Source organism: Notechis scutatus, chromosome 5 (genome assembly GCF_049901735.1).
Source record: "Notechis scutatus isolate UNSWTSFEM ecotype Mainland chromosome 5, rNotScu1.2, whole genome shotgun sequence".
Classification (NCBI taxonomy): domain Eukaryota; kingdom Metazoa; phylum Chordata; class Lepidosauria; order Squamata; family Elapidae; genus Notechis; species Notechis scutatus.
Genome location: NC_142013.1, coordinates 29,449,612 through 29,465,139, shown reverse-complemented (window position 1 = coordinate 29,465,139; position 15,528 = coordinate 29,449,612). Strand labels below are relative to the sequence as shown.

General features: G+C 32.1%; 1 protein-coding gene across 6 annotated transcripts in view; it reads right to left on the bottom strand.

Annotated features, from left to right (window-relative positions):
* The window catches only part of ZBTB20 (zinc finger and BTB domain containing 20), a 477,851-nt gene that overhangs the window by 320,354 nt on the left and 141,969 nt on the right, over positions 1–15,528 (bottom strand). For 3 of the 6 annotated variants that reach the window (XM_087966401.1, XM_087966403.1, XM_087966400.1), the window contains exon 3: positions 11,832–11,913. The exons of the other annotated variants lie outside the window; for them this stretch is intronic. The gene's annotated coding sequence lies outside the window, so the exon portion shown is untranslated. The remainder of the gene's footprint in view (positions 1–11,831; positions 11,914–15,528) is intronic. 6 annotated transcript variants of the gene reach the window in all.

The following is a 15,528-nucleotide window of genomic DNA, read 5'->3' as shown; positions in this document are numbered from 1 at the left end:
TTACCTATGATATGGTACTCCTAGTTTTGAAGACAGTTAATAGATCAAAATCCATTAGCGCTGGCACCAGCATTTTACTTGCATCATTCATCTATTTATTCAATAGTTTTTCCTTTGAGAATAGCAAACTACCTACTGTATCCCTCTCATTAGTTTTAGACTGTGCATTATTCCAGTAACCATAGTAGTAATAGAATTTAAATTAAATACAGTTCTAAATGGTAGCATATACTGTCTGGGACTGAAATACAGAAGACTGGGTATGCTACTAGTGCACGAAACGTATTTTATAAGAATTTTCTTTATCAGTATGTGGCTCAGTTTTAAAAATTTTCAGACAATAATAAATTGCATTCATTCTTTTAAATTCTGTCCTAAGATCCTCAGCACTTATAACTCTATCACTGAATAATATACTTTCTATCAGAACAGAATACCAATGAGTTTTCTTTGTTTCTATCAAGTTTACAAAAATTATGAGATTCGTACCATTCATTTAAAAAGGATTCTTAATATTACTTTTGGTTCTACAACTAAACTGAGAACACAAAAATATGTATTCACCTGTAATAGACATAAATATACTGCATATAATATGAAAAATCACTGTTAATAATGAAAATATAGGACCACACTTCAAAAATATACATATAATTTTGTTACCTAAAAGATAAAAACAAGCCAGAGAACTGTTAGCCTACACATTTCAATTATAAGTTTATTCAGTTAAATTCAACTGTAAAGTAAAATATAATTATTCCATGTATTAGCCAACAAATTATTAAAATTATGCTGTACCCTTAATTAATCAGTTTTTAAAATTGTATAGCAGTGAAGACTGTCTCATACACAAGTCATTTTGTTAAATGTGACATTCAAATCCATCTTTGCAATACGTTCTGCTCTGGAGTTGGGCCATGGAATAAAATGCTATAAAAAACAAAATAAACCAAAACCCTGCTGTGGAAACAGGACAAAGCTAGTTTTCACATCTCCTGCACAGATAGAAACAAGACAGAAGTAAAAGGCACCAAATGGAGCTCAAAGCTTTAGTATGATATTCAGCCTTCACATTCTGGCAGAATCTCCAACCAAGATATCAGTCCCTCCAAGTCAAATCATTGCACATATTCTGAATGCCCAAAATTATCTTGCTTTCATGGATTTATTCCATTTTAAGAAAAGGGAAATATTAAAGGTGGGCATACTGAAGTCTTTATTTTAGAATAATTACTTTTGCAGCTGTTGTATGTATTATGTAAGCAAAATAAAAACTACTGTTTAAATTAATTAAACAATGTTTCTTTGTTAGATGCTTCAGATTCCCACCCAACTGGAATATTGCATATACTAGACATTCATACATTCATTCTTTCTGTACAAAATACAATTAACTACATAAAAGTAAAAATGTTGAGATGGAAATGTAACTCTAATTTTGTCTGAGATTAAGGTGTATTTGCTTTAATATCAGATGGATTATTTGCATCTATTATTGAGATCACAAATTTATATGAGTTGATTAAGGCTAGCAGGATTACTTTTACTATGAATCAATACTGTTGAGGAACAGCAGAAAAAAGACCTCACAATAAAGATAATGCGTAATATTTTCATTGCACCCTTATATTTTTATATATTTGTAACAAACACTACTTAGTTCATCCATGAATAACTTGGAACTTGGTGCTAATTTTTGCTCATTTATTTTTCTTTTCTCTCCCTCTCCTCTCACCCTCTCCCTCTCTCTTTCTTTCCATAAACTGATTCCAGATTAAAACACTTTAGTTGTCATCATCAATGTTCTAGACCACATGTACCAGAAGACTGTGGAACTCTTAAGAAGCTATTCCCAATTTTATGCCTAGATATTTCTGACTGAGAAGTCTGGAACTCGTCATCCAATGCATACGGAGGAAAAAATTTAAGAATTAATTGTTCGTATTCATCATACTCACAGATAAATATTCTATTCTAACTATATTATTCAGCCTGTGAAGTGCTTTTAAAAAATAATATTCCATTCAGTAGCACCCAAAAACAAAAAGGGATATAACATGTAATTTTACCTACTTAAAATAAAGCTTGCAAACAAAATATGTAAATTAGTGTTGACCTGTAATTCATTATAAATGTTCAATGCTGGGATTGCTATTAAGCATGGTCCACTCTGATCCTGATATTTGTCAGCATATTTTGCATGAATCTGAATTCAATAATATATTGGTTATTTACCTCATCTGAAGATTTTTTCCTTTTGACATAGCATAGTACAACTTGATTAGAAAACTCACAGAATTTTGATATAATAATTTGCAACTGCTTTGGGACAGCTTTACTTTTACACATTCTTTTCTTTCATCCCCATGAGTCATTATATTATATTACATTTGCTTTATTAAAAATTCATACAATTGTACAAATGTTCTGGATTCATATATCTCCCTTCTTCTCTGCTTTACAATGTCTTATTTTAAATAATTTTTTAAAACTTCTTTGATCTTAAATCCTGCATACCAACCTCAGTTGAAATCCTATGCTTATTTGCCTGATTAACTATTGTTATTGTTGTAATATTAAAGTTTGAACATGAAATTAAAGCATCAGTTTAAATGTAAGTAAATCACATAGATTGATAATGTTTCTTCAGGGACATTTTGGCATTACTAACTTTTCCAAAGTTTTAAGAAGTATTCCAAATAGAATCAATTCAGGAGTTCTTTTAAGCCTATTTCTTATGTTCCTTTCTTTTCCAGAATTGAGCTGTTATTTATTTTCTCTTAAAGGTTATCCTAATTACTGTTGTCTTCCTTTGTCAAGGCTATCTAAGCAGCCCACTGCAATGATCTACTTCTTATACAAAGCACTGTACACCTTCAGTACTTACTGTCAGCTTATGCTTTAAGCAAGACTCCCTATGGGAAACTCTTAGATCATAGAAATGAGATTGTCATACCTATCAATATTTATGAAAACAAGTATCCACACTTCACAGCTACACTGGTTTCAGATTTATTTAATTTTGTATATTTAAAGCTAATCATAGTATAGAAGCCATGATCTCTGGAATATCGAGAGGATGTATATCTCATTTTACTTCATAAGATATAGCTCCAAGTAGAAATAGAATTTCTTCTATTTCTGATGATTGGAAAACAGATCTCAAAATGCATCTAGAGGCATTAAAACTGCAAAGCGTATTTAACTCTCTCCATATTTGCCAATATAAGGCAAGTATCATGTAAAATCTACATAGTACATTTCCAACATTTGGTTAAATTCTGGTTTAGAAACTGATCTGATGAAAAAAGAATATAAGTGTAAAATAATTACATTCACTTATGGAAGGAATAAAATTGTGCTGATTTTTTTTGATATAATTAATAAAAACCTAATAGAAACCTAGGTTTTTATTAATTATATCATAGGTGTTGTGGCTTAGTTATATCATAGATGTTGTGCCTATATTTTGCTATGTTTTGGTATCAAGATAATTTTATTTTGTCATGAAATGATTCGGTAACATATAATTACTGAAAAGATACATCAAATTTCTACTTATATGAATTTAATTAGATAAAAGTTCTCACTGGAGAAGAATACACACACGCAACTGAAATAAAAATAAAATAGAAGAAATTCTATCTGGTTCACTACAGCTGACAGTGTGATATTTAAGAAGTTTCAATGTGGATGGATATAACTCATTTTTCTCCATGTCTATTTTGTTCATATCTGATAATAAGTCTCTTTTGCTCCATGTTTAGTAGTTGTCTGTTACCCTTACAAGCTACTGACTATTAAGAGCTCAATATTTTCTTTGTTTCTTTATACTTTGTGTTGAGAGCTATGAAGCACAGTATCTTCCATACTTATTGAAAGTGCATCTGAAAAAGTATTCTAGCAGATATGGCACATTATGTGGCTTCTCCCTTCTTAGGAACAATAGGTGAACAAGGCAGCAATTGCCTAGCAGGGCCTCATGAAATCTCACTTCTGGTGGATCAAATGCAATATGGTAAAATTAAAAGAAGCTTCAGATGATAAGACATTTTATGTACCTAAAACATGGTGGAAATATTTATAGAATGGTACACTAATCTACGTATATATGTTCCAATCTGGGCCCTAATAAAAGTCAAGCAATAATGTTACTTTGTTATAAAATATGAAGCAAATTCTTATTCACATTGTATTTATTACTGAAATGCATTGATTATTATGATGTAAAGAGAAGAAAAAATATGGAAATAGAATTTCATAGAAAATGGATCTTTCAAAGAGAAATCAGAAAATCAGAGAAATCGTCTCAGATACCCTGAAAATAAAATGCTCATATCAGGGGTAAAGAAAAATGTATTGGCACAATGGGGAAAGATGGCAACAAACTGTAAAATGAAATGATTCCTAAAGATTACCTTTGCTAAAAAAAATAATTATTCTACATGGTTTATGAATCATATGAAATTTATCAGAAGTTGTTTTCAGAAATTAGTATCCTAGATAAAAGATAAATTCCTAAATCAATTATTACTTTTGATAATAACTGATTCAAGGAATACGTTTTAACAAAATACATTGTACAAGGATACTTCAAATCACACTGATTTTCAATGAAAATGAAAATTAAGTATTCTAGTTGAGTATGGAAAAAAAATCTGTAATTACATTTTACAGATATTTAATTTTAAACTGCTTCAGAAATTAGACATGCTTTTAAAATGTTCATTTGTTGCCATCTATATCAACTAAGCATTTGTTTATTTGTTTCATTTGGACACACAATATAAAGGAAGCATTCGTTTTTTACTGATATTTTTTAGACATTCATTTAGGTGTTGTATAAGTGAAGATGACACAACCACCCACACTGTTTTGATTTCTTTTTAAAAGGCTCTTAACAGCTTAACACAGCAGCTGCTGCTACTTTTCAGCATGACAACTTATTTTGTCTTACAAAGGCCATTGCATTTTGGGCATGATTTTCTCAAAATACGTTCAGAAACCTCTAGGCTCATGTCTTTCACCTATTCAGCCTGCCAAAATTTACCCTAAGTATTCTTGCTTTATGAATACCCCTGTTCTATTTATTCAGATAATACAAGGTAAAACTGGCTTTAATGTTTTCCAGAAACTGAAGTAGGATGATTCCAATGCAGTACATATTACTTTCTTCAAAATATATTTCATGCAGTCTTCTATATTAATCATTCATCCAGGTAGAATTAATTGTATGGAAAGGTTTCAGATAATATAATATTTTATATTGTGATGTTTAGCTTGGATTTTTTTAGCCTCCAGTTTAAAAGCAGTCTCATAAATAAATTCTTCTGCCCCGTGAAAAAAAAACGACAACATAGCTAAGGCTTTTCTAACTTCCAAAAATTCTAGACCAACCAGAAATTGGGCTGGATAAGGCCAGGTACATCTCTTTTGAAGACACATATCTTGAAGAATTCAGGTAGCAGTGGTTTATCTGTCTATCCCAAACTTTCATATAGCATGGTGTTCGCTGACAACAACAAAATACTTGATAAATCATAATGGAAATATTAATCTAATATCCTCTAAAAAAAATGTTTCTAAGCCTATTTTTCCCCCATAATGTCCTCACATAATACAATTGCAAAACTACTGTATTGAAGTGGGACACTTATAAAAAAAAATGACACTAAAGCTTGATATGACTTGACAAAAAAATCACTAAACTCCCCTAAGTAAGAAAAATATTAGTTTGACTTATATCTATGAAAAGATAATTTACTTAGATCAGAAATATTGCATTTTGTAGGACTTCAATTTGGTACATACTTGGAGAAAGACTGGAAAAAAAGATGGCTGATATTCTGAGACTTTCTCTGAAATGCCCATTGGGACTCTCAGACTTGGAAAATGCAAGACACAGTGACAGGGAGTCAGCTTGATGCAGTACTAAAGCTAGAAACCCACAGACCATGAGTTCTAGTGTCAGCTTAGGCACAAAGCCAGTTGGGTGACCTTGGGCCAGTCATTTTCAGAATTAGGAAGGAGGCAATGACAAACCTTTTCTGACAAACCTTGCCAAGAGAAATGCAGATAATTGCCCAGGTAGTTGCTATGAGTAAAGCAACCGATTCAAAGATGCATACACATACACAAAAGCAATAGAACAGCTGATGTGCAGGTAGTCGAAAGCACCAAAAAAGCACCATTCACAGTAAGTGTACATACAAGACTGCTGGCACAACTGAAAATTAGACATGAAAAACTTTGATGTAATCTCATGGATCTGATCTTCTGCCTTTGTCTAAACAACAAACTAATATGCTATGCTTATTAACCCTCTGCTTTTAGTGACCTGTTCCTGAAATTAAATTTGAATATTTTCCTTGCTACATCAGCCTGGCTTAGCTTCATTGTGCATACAATTCAACATTTTAGTCTTGGATATTCTTGGTTCATTATACTATGATAAAGATGCAGTTATTCTTCCAATTCAGCAAACAGGAAATATGGGAAGCCTATGCTGCATTAACAGTATATCTCATTTTATTAAGCCTTGATTAACTGCTGATTAGAAATCCTACGGTACTGAATAAATATTTCAAAGCATACAAGAATACAATGAAACTCAGGCAGGTTTCCCATGGCTCATATTTTTAAGGAGTATGAATCATTTGATCTCAGTGGAATTAATTTTCCCTGTTTCTTCCATTATTTATTAGCCTGAGGGGGCAAGGTCTCAGGACCCAAAAGTAGCTTCAAGTTTTTCACCATCTGTGCTGAAGTGAAGCCAATGCAAATTCTACCTTCATCTCTACACTTTTATGCCTCCTGCAATATTTCATTTCACACTTCTGATCTCTTGCTTTGGAAACAATAAAATATGCACATCTCATCAACCTGGAAGAACCATTTGTCACACATAACAAAAAATGGCTATCAAGTAATTCAAAGTACAGTATCTAAAGAAAGGGCCAAGAAAGCCTTAGGTGTCACAAAAGTATACCTTAAAAAGTCAAACTGCCATACTTTGTTAGTCAGCATGTACAGCACTAATATATCTGTGAACAATGCCTGTTGGGTAGCCAAAATTTATTCCCGTAAAGTCTGCTGCAATATCATGCTTTAAGAGAACACAAACAGGAATATTGTTAGAATAATACCACAGTGACAAACAATGCTTTACTTTAAAAGTAAAAATTGGCAAGCAGGGGAAGACTGCTTATTAGAAATTTTGCTCTGACAAGGTAAAACTTTGGCCAAAAATGGTAGTGCAGTATGCTATTTCTTTTAAAGTCATAATTGTAGCTACAATCTTGAAGTCATAAGAAAGTACAAATAATTATTGTGAGACAGTAGTTAGATTCAAATCCTTTGTAGCCTTCTAGTTGCATGACTGGCTCATCCATAAAAAGACAGAGCATTTTTCTAAGAACAGTTGGTCACAGTGAACATTGGAGAAAGTTTTTGGGCAAGGGCAAAAAATGACAGAGTTGCATTCTTTCCACTGATAAAATCTGAGTCATGATGAGGCTTCCAAGTTCTGGAGTGCTTTACCATGCCTAAGACATTGCTGTAGGCATCAGATGGTAATAGTAAGTAAATCCAGCTACCCAGTCAATTAACAATGGGTTTCCAATAATGGGAGCCAGTTCTGGGAGGAATGCCATTCATAATGGCTATCAACAATAGCAACAATTCCTTGCAGCAGGGATCAGTTGCCAAGGTGGCCAGGAAATTGGAGTGGCAAAAATCCAGATCAGTGATGGAACTTGGCACTGGATCAGGCAATTGTCTAGGATAAGTACAGCAGGCTAGGCTAATGGAGTAGACTAGTGAAAATGGTTAAGGTCCAAAAGTCAATAGGACCTAGAGAAAGGAAGAGAAGAGCAACATGTGGAAGTTATAGGAGCTACACATCCAAGCCCCACATCATTGCAGCCAGAAGAATAGCACCTTCATAGCAGCAGGAAGATCTCAGGTGGGGTACAGTTGGTACAGCAGCTACTCAATCAAACAGCTGGCAAGGCTTTCTCCCCTTTCATCCAGCAAACTTGAAGAAAAGGAAAGTCACAATGCTGCGGTTGTCTTTGTTAACAGTAAGAAAAATGAAGGTAAAAAAGATTTATGCAACTTAAATTAATTTTGAATTTGTAAATAAGCAGGGAAATGATTGACGTATAAAGTGAACAAAGAAAAACAGAAAGATATACTAAAAGCAAATGATGAAAATAACATAATAACTGATAATTTAAAGATGCAAACATATTTCATCTATATTACTCTAAATTATATAAAACTGTGTGACACTGTTGCTCTCTTTCAACCCAACCCATCTTACAGGTTGTGACTGAAAAAATAAGAAGATGATGTGTTGGATATGTTCATCACCTTGAGTTATTTGTAGAAAATAATAAAAGACAGACAGACAGATAGAAGGAGGGAGGAGCCAGGAAAAAAATTCTATTTAAAGAAACAAAATTTATCAGAGATCACAGAAAAAAACGGGGGGAGGAATAGACCTTTAACAATAAGGGAGCTATAAAAAAGATCAAAATAAGGAAAATCCCTGGACCTGGTCGTTTACTAGTCTCTTATAAATATTTTGAAGATGAACTACTAAAATAGTTGCAACACATGATGAACTCTATTTTATAGATTGGGAAGCTACTTGATCCTTAGAGGATAATATAGTATTGATACCTAAAGAAAATTTCAACTCAAAGAAGTTTGTGAATTTTCTTCTTCAAATGAAATAAATTCAATAACAAGAGGCAATCCCCTTTTAGTTGTCATAAAACAGATTGGATTTACACCTTCAAGGCTGGAAAGAGTACATCTCAAAGAAATAGACTGAGTGTTTAGAATAATGCATTTATTTTTATAATGCTTCAGGTTACCCATACAAGTTACAGCAGAAACATTTTTACATTTAAACAAACTATTCTGTTAGAGATATCATTTAACTCTAGTTCCTTTTACATACCAATGTCCAGTTTAGCAAAGGAAGAAAAAGTCACGATATGTCACATGACAATGCTGTGATGACACAGGTTTGACACCCCTTTTCTATATGTTCAATACTTTAATCTTTATAAATAGTATGATGTCAATAATTTCTAATCAGGTTACATAAATATCACTGTAGTGAAACAGTAAAAAGTGTCTATGTTTATAAAATATAATAGAAAGAAAAAAAGAACTATATAGAGAGACTAACAACTGTTAAAGCATAATATTTTATCTTGCACAAGATATGCAGCTTTTGAAGGTTGTGCCCATTTTTGAGGAGAAGTACAGGATGGATGTAGGATTTCGTAAGCTTTTATTAGAAACTACATCCTCCATTTTATTGAACTTCTTTATTTTGAAGTAAAATTCGTTAAATGTTGTCAACTCATAAAATATTTCTTTGGTCTTTTTAAAGTTGCCTAACTCTAGCTGTCAGGATTCCGGCAGTTACCCCAATTAAATCATGAGTCTCGAGACAAACTTCCAAAACTTCAAAAGGATTTATTGGGAGTTAAAATGTCTGGCACTGCCTGGTGTAGCCGACTCTGAGACACATAATTCATTGTCTCTTGACCCTGGTTTTCCCCTCAGCCCCTGGGTGTATCATAATTCATATTCTCCAATGGGACACATCCGTAGCCAAGAGTCATCAATTATGTTCTCCATTAGAATTTTGCCTGGCAGAAACTTCAATCACCTAGTTACTATCTTTGAAAACTATTTATGGAATGTACTTTCGATTTTCAAACTGCCGCACTGCTCCTCCTCCCTTTCTGTTGGCAACTCTAAAAAGACCATAGAAATATTTGATGAGTTGACAAATGTATCATTCACTTGCCTGTTTCCTCCATTTCAAAGCATAAGGAAGTAATAAAATTATCAATAGTTTTGTCTACTTAGCTAAATCACAGCTGTGCAAATTCTCTCCAGGGATTATGAAGTATAACTTATTTTTTCATCTGAGTCTTTTTAGGAACTATAGCTAATCACAGATGATGTCACCACAATGTCATGTTTTCCTAACTTTTTTCTATCTCATTTTGAAGAGTTACAAACTAAAAAAATTAGTTAAGAGTCTTGCAATAAAGTTCTGTTTTATTCTTTAATCATTGTCAAATGCAAAAAGCACCACAAATGCATCAGTAAAAGCACAAAAAACTGTCTAACATTTGTATTGCCTATTCTGGAGATATTCTACACACTAAAAAGAGGGGCTGGGAAGCCATAGTTAACTTGCTTACTCCTTAGTTAGATGAACTCTGATACAATAAAATCAATTTTATATATTTTTACAAAAATTAATTAAGTACTTGTAAAACCCAACCATGCTGAGTAAACTGAGAATGAGCATTTCAGTTTATTTTCATATAAGCTTACTGCTATAAAAGTAAGGGTTATCAACTATCAAGGGGTATCAATTAGGAATACATCCAAAAAAGATAAGTATGAAATTAGCTAAAGGTAGATTTGTGTACTGCAAAGAAAATTCTGTTAAGTAAAGAAAATTTAAATGATATCAGACATATCATTTAAAACATTTATACAACCACCCATATTATACCAAACTCTGTGTGGCTCCCTCTCAAGAATTAAAACAACATAAAAACTATATTAATACTATTATTATTAGCATTCTTACTACTTCAGAAGAAGCAGATAGATTAACGGTACTTATTAAAAATTGATTAACCACCATATTTTAGAAAACCAGTTTGCTGATCATAAAGACAAGAAATGTGACAAAGCAAAGCAAGATTATATGGAACCTACAGGTAAGAATAAAGGTTCTAAGACAAAGAATAAGAGATAGTCATGAATTGCATGAAGTGATGGATGAGTTGAAGTCATAAACTGGAAAATGACAGAGAACACAATTTTGTACATTGGAACTGGAATTATTATGAAAGCACAGTAGGATAATGAATGTTGACATACATAAAAATAACTGAGAAAGAAGGAAAAGAAACCAGCATTTTAAAGAAATGAAACCAAATAATATCTTGCATAATTGTGTAAAACTAAGTCCACTAATCCTGTTCACTACTCCTAGAGAGAAAGGATAAAGATGTAGTTCTATGTATGAAAAGAAACAGTTCCAAAAACACTGTGATAGTTCTGCAATTCCTGATAAATACATTTTCCCAATTAGAAAAAGAAGGAATTAGCAAAAGAAGGAAAAATTGTACACTAATTTGCATTTTAGCAAGGAATGTAAAACATAGTTTGGAATCTATTAGAAAATACATGGCCAACTATAAACAAATCTGCCAAGGTTACTAACTATTTAATAACAATTAAATTATTAAAGACTAAGTCTTTAATAAGACTTAGTGAAAATGGATTCCTCATATTGATCATCTTGGGCATTATTCTGCCCATGGATTTACTTAGTGGAGCTAAAGAATTCTAACAATAAACTAAAAGTAGATACTGCAACTTAATGTCCTTAAAATCTTTGATTTTGGAAATAATTTCTTAGTTGTCCAAAAGGAATGAACTGTACTATTTTGACCATGGTGTGCAAAAGTTCAGATATCCAAAATAAACACAACAAGGAATTACACATCTTGTTATTTTTCATATCTGAATCTTCCCAAGAAACTTTTTCCTATTCTCATTTACGTTTAACACTGCTTTGACCTTTGAAAAAAAAGGTTTAAAACATTCATAATTACATATGAATCAGGAAGCACAAACAAAATAATATGGTATAACTCCTGCTATGTATTGATATGTGCATGTTTTTCTGTGTAAGTATATATAAGATGTACATCCCTAGATCCACATATTCTGTTTATGTGTGTTTGACAAAAAGTATTAGAAAATCTTTTACTTACAGGAATGCAATTCAATTCAACCTTTTTTTTTTTGTTTTTAAGGTGCAGTGATTTCAGCATCTAAAATGTAACTTCAGGCACTCTGAAAAGAAACAGGTTAAAATCTCTTTCAGTAATAATTGCTATTTCAGATTTAATTAAAAATTAAACTTTCATAATGTTTCACCATCCAAAGCAATGCATTATCAGTCAAGCATAGCTCTTTTTTTTTAGCTAGAAAAGCTCTTTCAGAGCAGTTTGTAACTAAGAAAGGAAATAAAGAAGACACTTCAGAGTAGAAAAATATAGCTCTCAAATAAAGGTTCGCAAATAGCATTCTGAAAGGTGGGGGGAGATGGGAACATTTCCCGAATCTTTATATCAACAGCTAACTTATTAAAATAATAGGCAGTATATATATATTTAAAATAGATGAATTTACATACACATGATTGTGGGAGGAATGAGCAATAACACACACACGCGCACACACACACACACACACACACACGAGGTTTTTAGGACAAAATTACAATGAAAAAAGAACTGCACTTTTATACAGATATATGCACTAAATGGGAAATCTTCACAGTTTATTGATGTATTTCTATCATCAGGGTTGCTAAGGCAGATTACATTCACATTTTAAAGACTGTAGTATATTTTACTGTAACACGCACAAAATTGAAAAACAAAATGTAATGTACAATTTTATCCTAAACAACTGTTTAAAAATCTCTTTTCTCAGACAAAATTATGTAAAATCTATGTAAGAAAGCAAAGGAATAAGCAATAACTACTTAATTTGGGGGAGGGGGTAGAAGTTGTGCTCATATATTTACAGGATTAAATATACTGTGGGTATTTTTAAATGAAATATACAATACATTGGTGAATAGGGGTGTCAAAGTTTCAGGGTTGTAATGCCATTCCAGGAATAATGCTGCATAGTTTTTCAGATACAATAATATATATAAAGCACCAAAGCAAGAATAACAATAAAAAATAAAAATATGCCATCAAAAACAAAATAACAGCATATCCTACTTAATTTTTTACTATAGTCAATGCAGCAAAATGTGATACCAGTTATTTACAAATATTAAAACACAAAACTCCCCTTCAAAATCAGCATATACAATCAGTTCATATAGCCAAAGAGTTGTTGGGATATGTACAGACAGCAGACAATGAAGTCTCATAAGAGCATTTGTTTTGGTAAGAAAAAAGATTTTGATAGGACATTACAATATACCCCCATTTAATAATCAATATTTGCTTTTCTCTACACATAAAGATAGTTCCTGTGAAACAATATATCTAGCGTCACATGAATCTTATATAGGAGAGAATTTTAACTTTGAAACTGTGCATTCAATCATGTGCATGTAGATTTAGTTCTGAAAATCCACTCTGCCACTTACAATTTTGTGTAAGGATAACTGGTAGCAGATAATCTATAATCACCAGTGCAAAATTTTCTCTTCGTATTTTGTATTATTTGAGTGACCTTAGATAGAGTATTCAAAAAATATAGTATTTTTTTGTATTTTGCCAGAGATAATATAACTAAATAAGCCTTGAGTTTCATCTTTCATTATTCCTATTTAGTTATAGATCCCTATAAGTTTATAGATCAGTCTTACATGTTAGGAATTTGTACACTATGTATATGTATTTATGTATATGTATCTTGTTCATACCCACAAATACTAATACATTTTCCAATGCAAGATTTTATCTTCAGATTAACTTCATTACTGTAGTAGGTAGGATAAAGAACTGTTCGGAATCAAATGAATACTTAATATGTACTTCAATCTGATGAGAGATATTTGAGATTTACTTTCCATGCCGAACAATCTAATATCTCCTGGAATCAAAGGGATTTTTAAAATTTCAAAAAAGTATCTAATTTGAGTAATACAGCTTGGGCACACAGACTAAAATTTAACAGAGCGATATGAATGCCAGCATTCTGGGAGGAGTTATACTCCTCTTAAAGATTTAGGCTCATAGTTGAATATGCTGTTAAAGGCTTTAGTAATGGAAAGGACTAGGACTGCACAAGTGGGATGATTACAATGCTGAATATGTCATGTAAGTAACACTTAGTTAACTGCTTCCTGAACTACTAGCGTTTCTACGTGGGGCCATTTTTTTTTTGCTTTTCTAGAATACTGCAGTCAGATGATTGACCAAAGACAAGAGTGCAAGTATTTAACAACCAGGTTGCACTATAAGCCAAGGTTAGCCCCTCACCTTTTTTATATTGTTCGATTGAAAAACAAAGTATGTTAATGATTAACTGGCATGATTATTAACATGCCAGTTAACCAGGTTTCTAAAGTAGCTTGAACTTGTGGGCACGATTGATTGATTGATTTACAATATTTATATGCTTTAAACTAATATGTCTCTAAATTTTCTCTTTATTGTTTTATCATAGAAAATAAAGTACAAAACAGTAACAAACAAAATGACATTCAAGCCTAACAGTCACAAAAAAGAAAAAAGTCCAAAAAAGGAGGGGAAAAAAGGGAGGAAATTACATTTAACATTTAACATGTAGGATCTAAATGTCTCTAAATTTTAATTAGATACTGTAATTTCCTCACATTTAGGCAGATGTGCTTTCATTAGTAGAAAAGCAAAATATAAAATAAATAAATATATTTTTACATATTGGCTGATCATTCATAAAATATCCTAAAAAATTTTTGGACCTTGATTAATTTTGTAGCCTTTTTCCCTTTATTCAAGTCAATCCCATCTAAAATTCTAATAATATAAAAGAGGAAAAGCATACAGGTTAAAATGATATACAAACTTATCACAGCAAATGACAATAGAAAAATGAGGTACAAATGATATTTGGACAGTTGTTTCTTTGTTAAGATATTGTTATTCCATCGATAGTCAATTAAGATTCTGTCTGCCATCAACAGAATAATTCTGAAAGATACACATTTGATAATGCAGGGAAAAGAAAGATGAAATTTAAAAATGGACTGGATCATGCTGAGAGCTGCAGAGAAAACAATAAAGAAAAATACCACAAATGGATTCCCAGGAGAAAATATATTGGCACTGATTCAGAATGCTGATGATTTCTCCAGTCTAAGCCCACATCGCTTCTCCCTCCTGATCACATGACCTAAAACACAGCATATGTGCTTCCCAATGTACTCATACAAACATTGTCTGGAATACTCAATGTCTGGAATACTCTACCCGACTCTGTAGTTTCTTCCCCAAACCCCAAAAACTTTAACCTTAGACTGTCTACTATTGACCTCACCCCTTTCCTAAGAGGTCTGTAGGGGGCGTGCATAAGCGCACCAACGTGCCTACCATCCCTGTCCTATTGTTTCTCTTATTCTTCTTTTATTTTTCTTATATGTACCCATTTCATGTATTCACAACTATGTATACACTTATACTTATTATCTTGTAAACAATTGGCAAATCAAATAAATAAATAAATAAAATAAACATTCACACATAGCCACAACATCAGTGGGAAGCAAATATATTTACCCAAACACCTACACAGATGCAATAGTAACTTCTATTAGAGTTTTTGATTTACACAAAGAAAATACTAAAATCTCCAATTGCCCATTCTGGTAAGTTGCGCTACACACCTTGTTAAAATATTCACATTATATCAATACTAAAACTCTTCTTAATAATAGGATTTCTTTAATAATAGAAA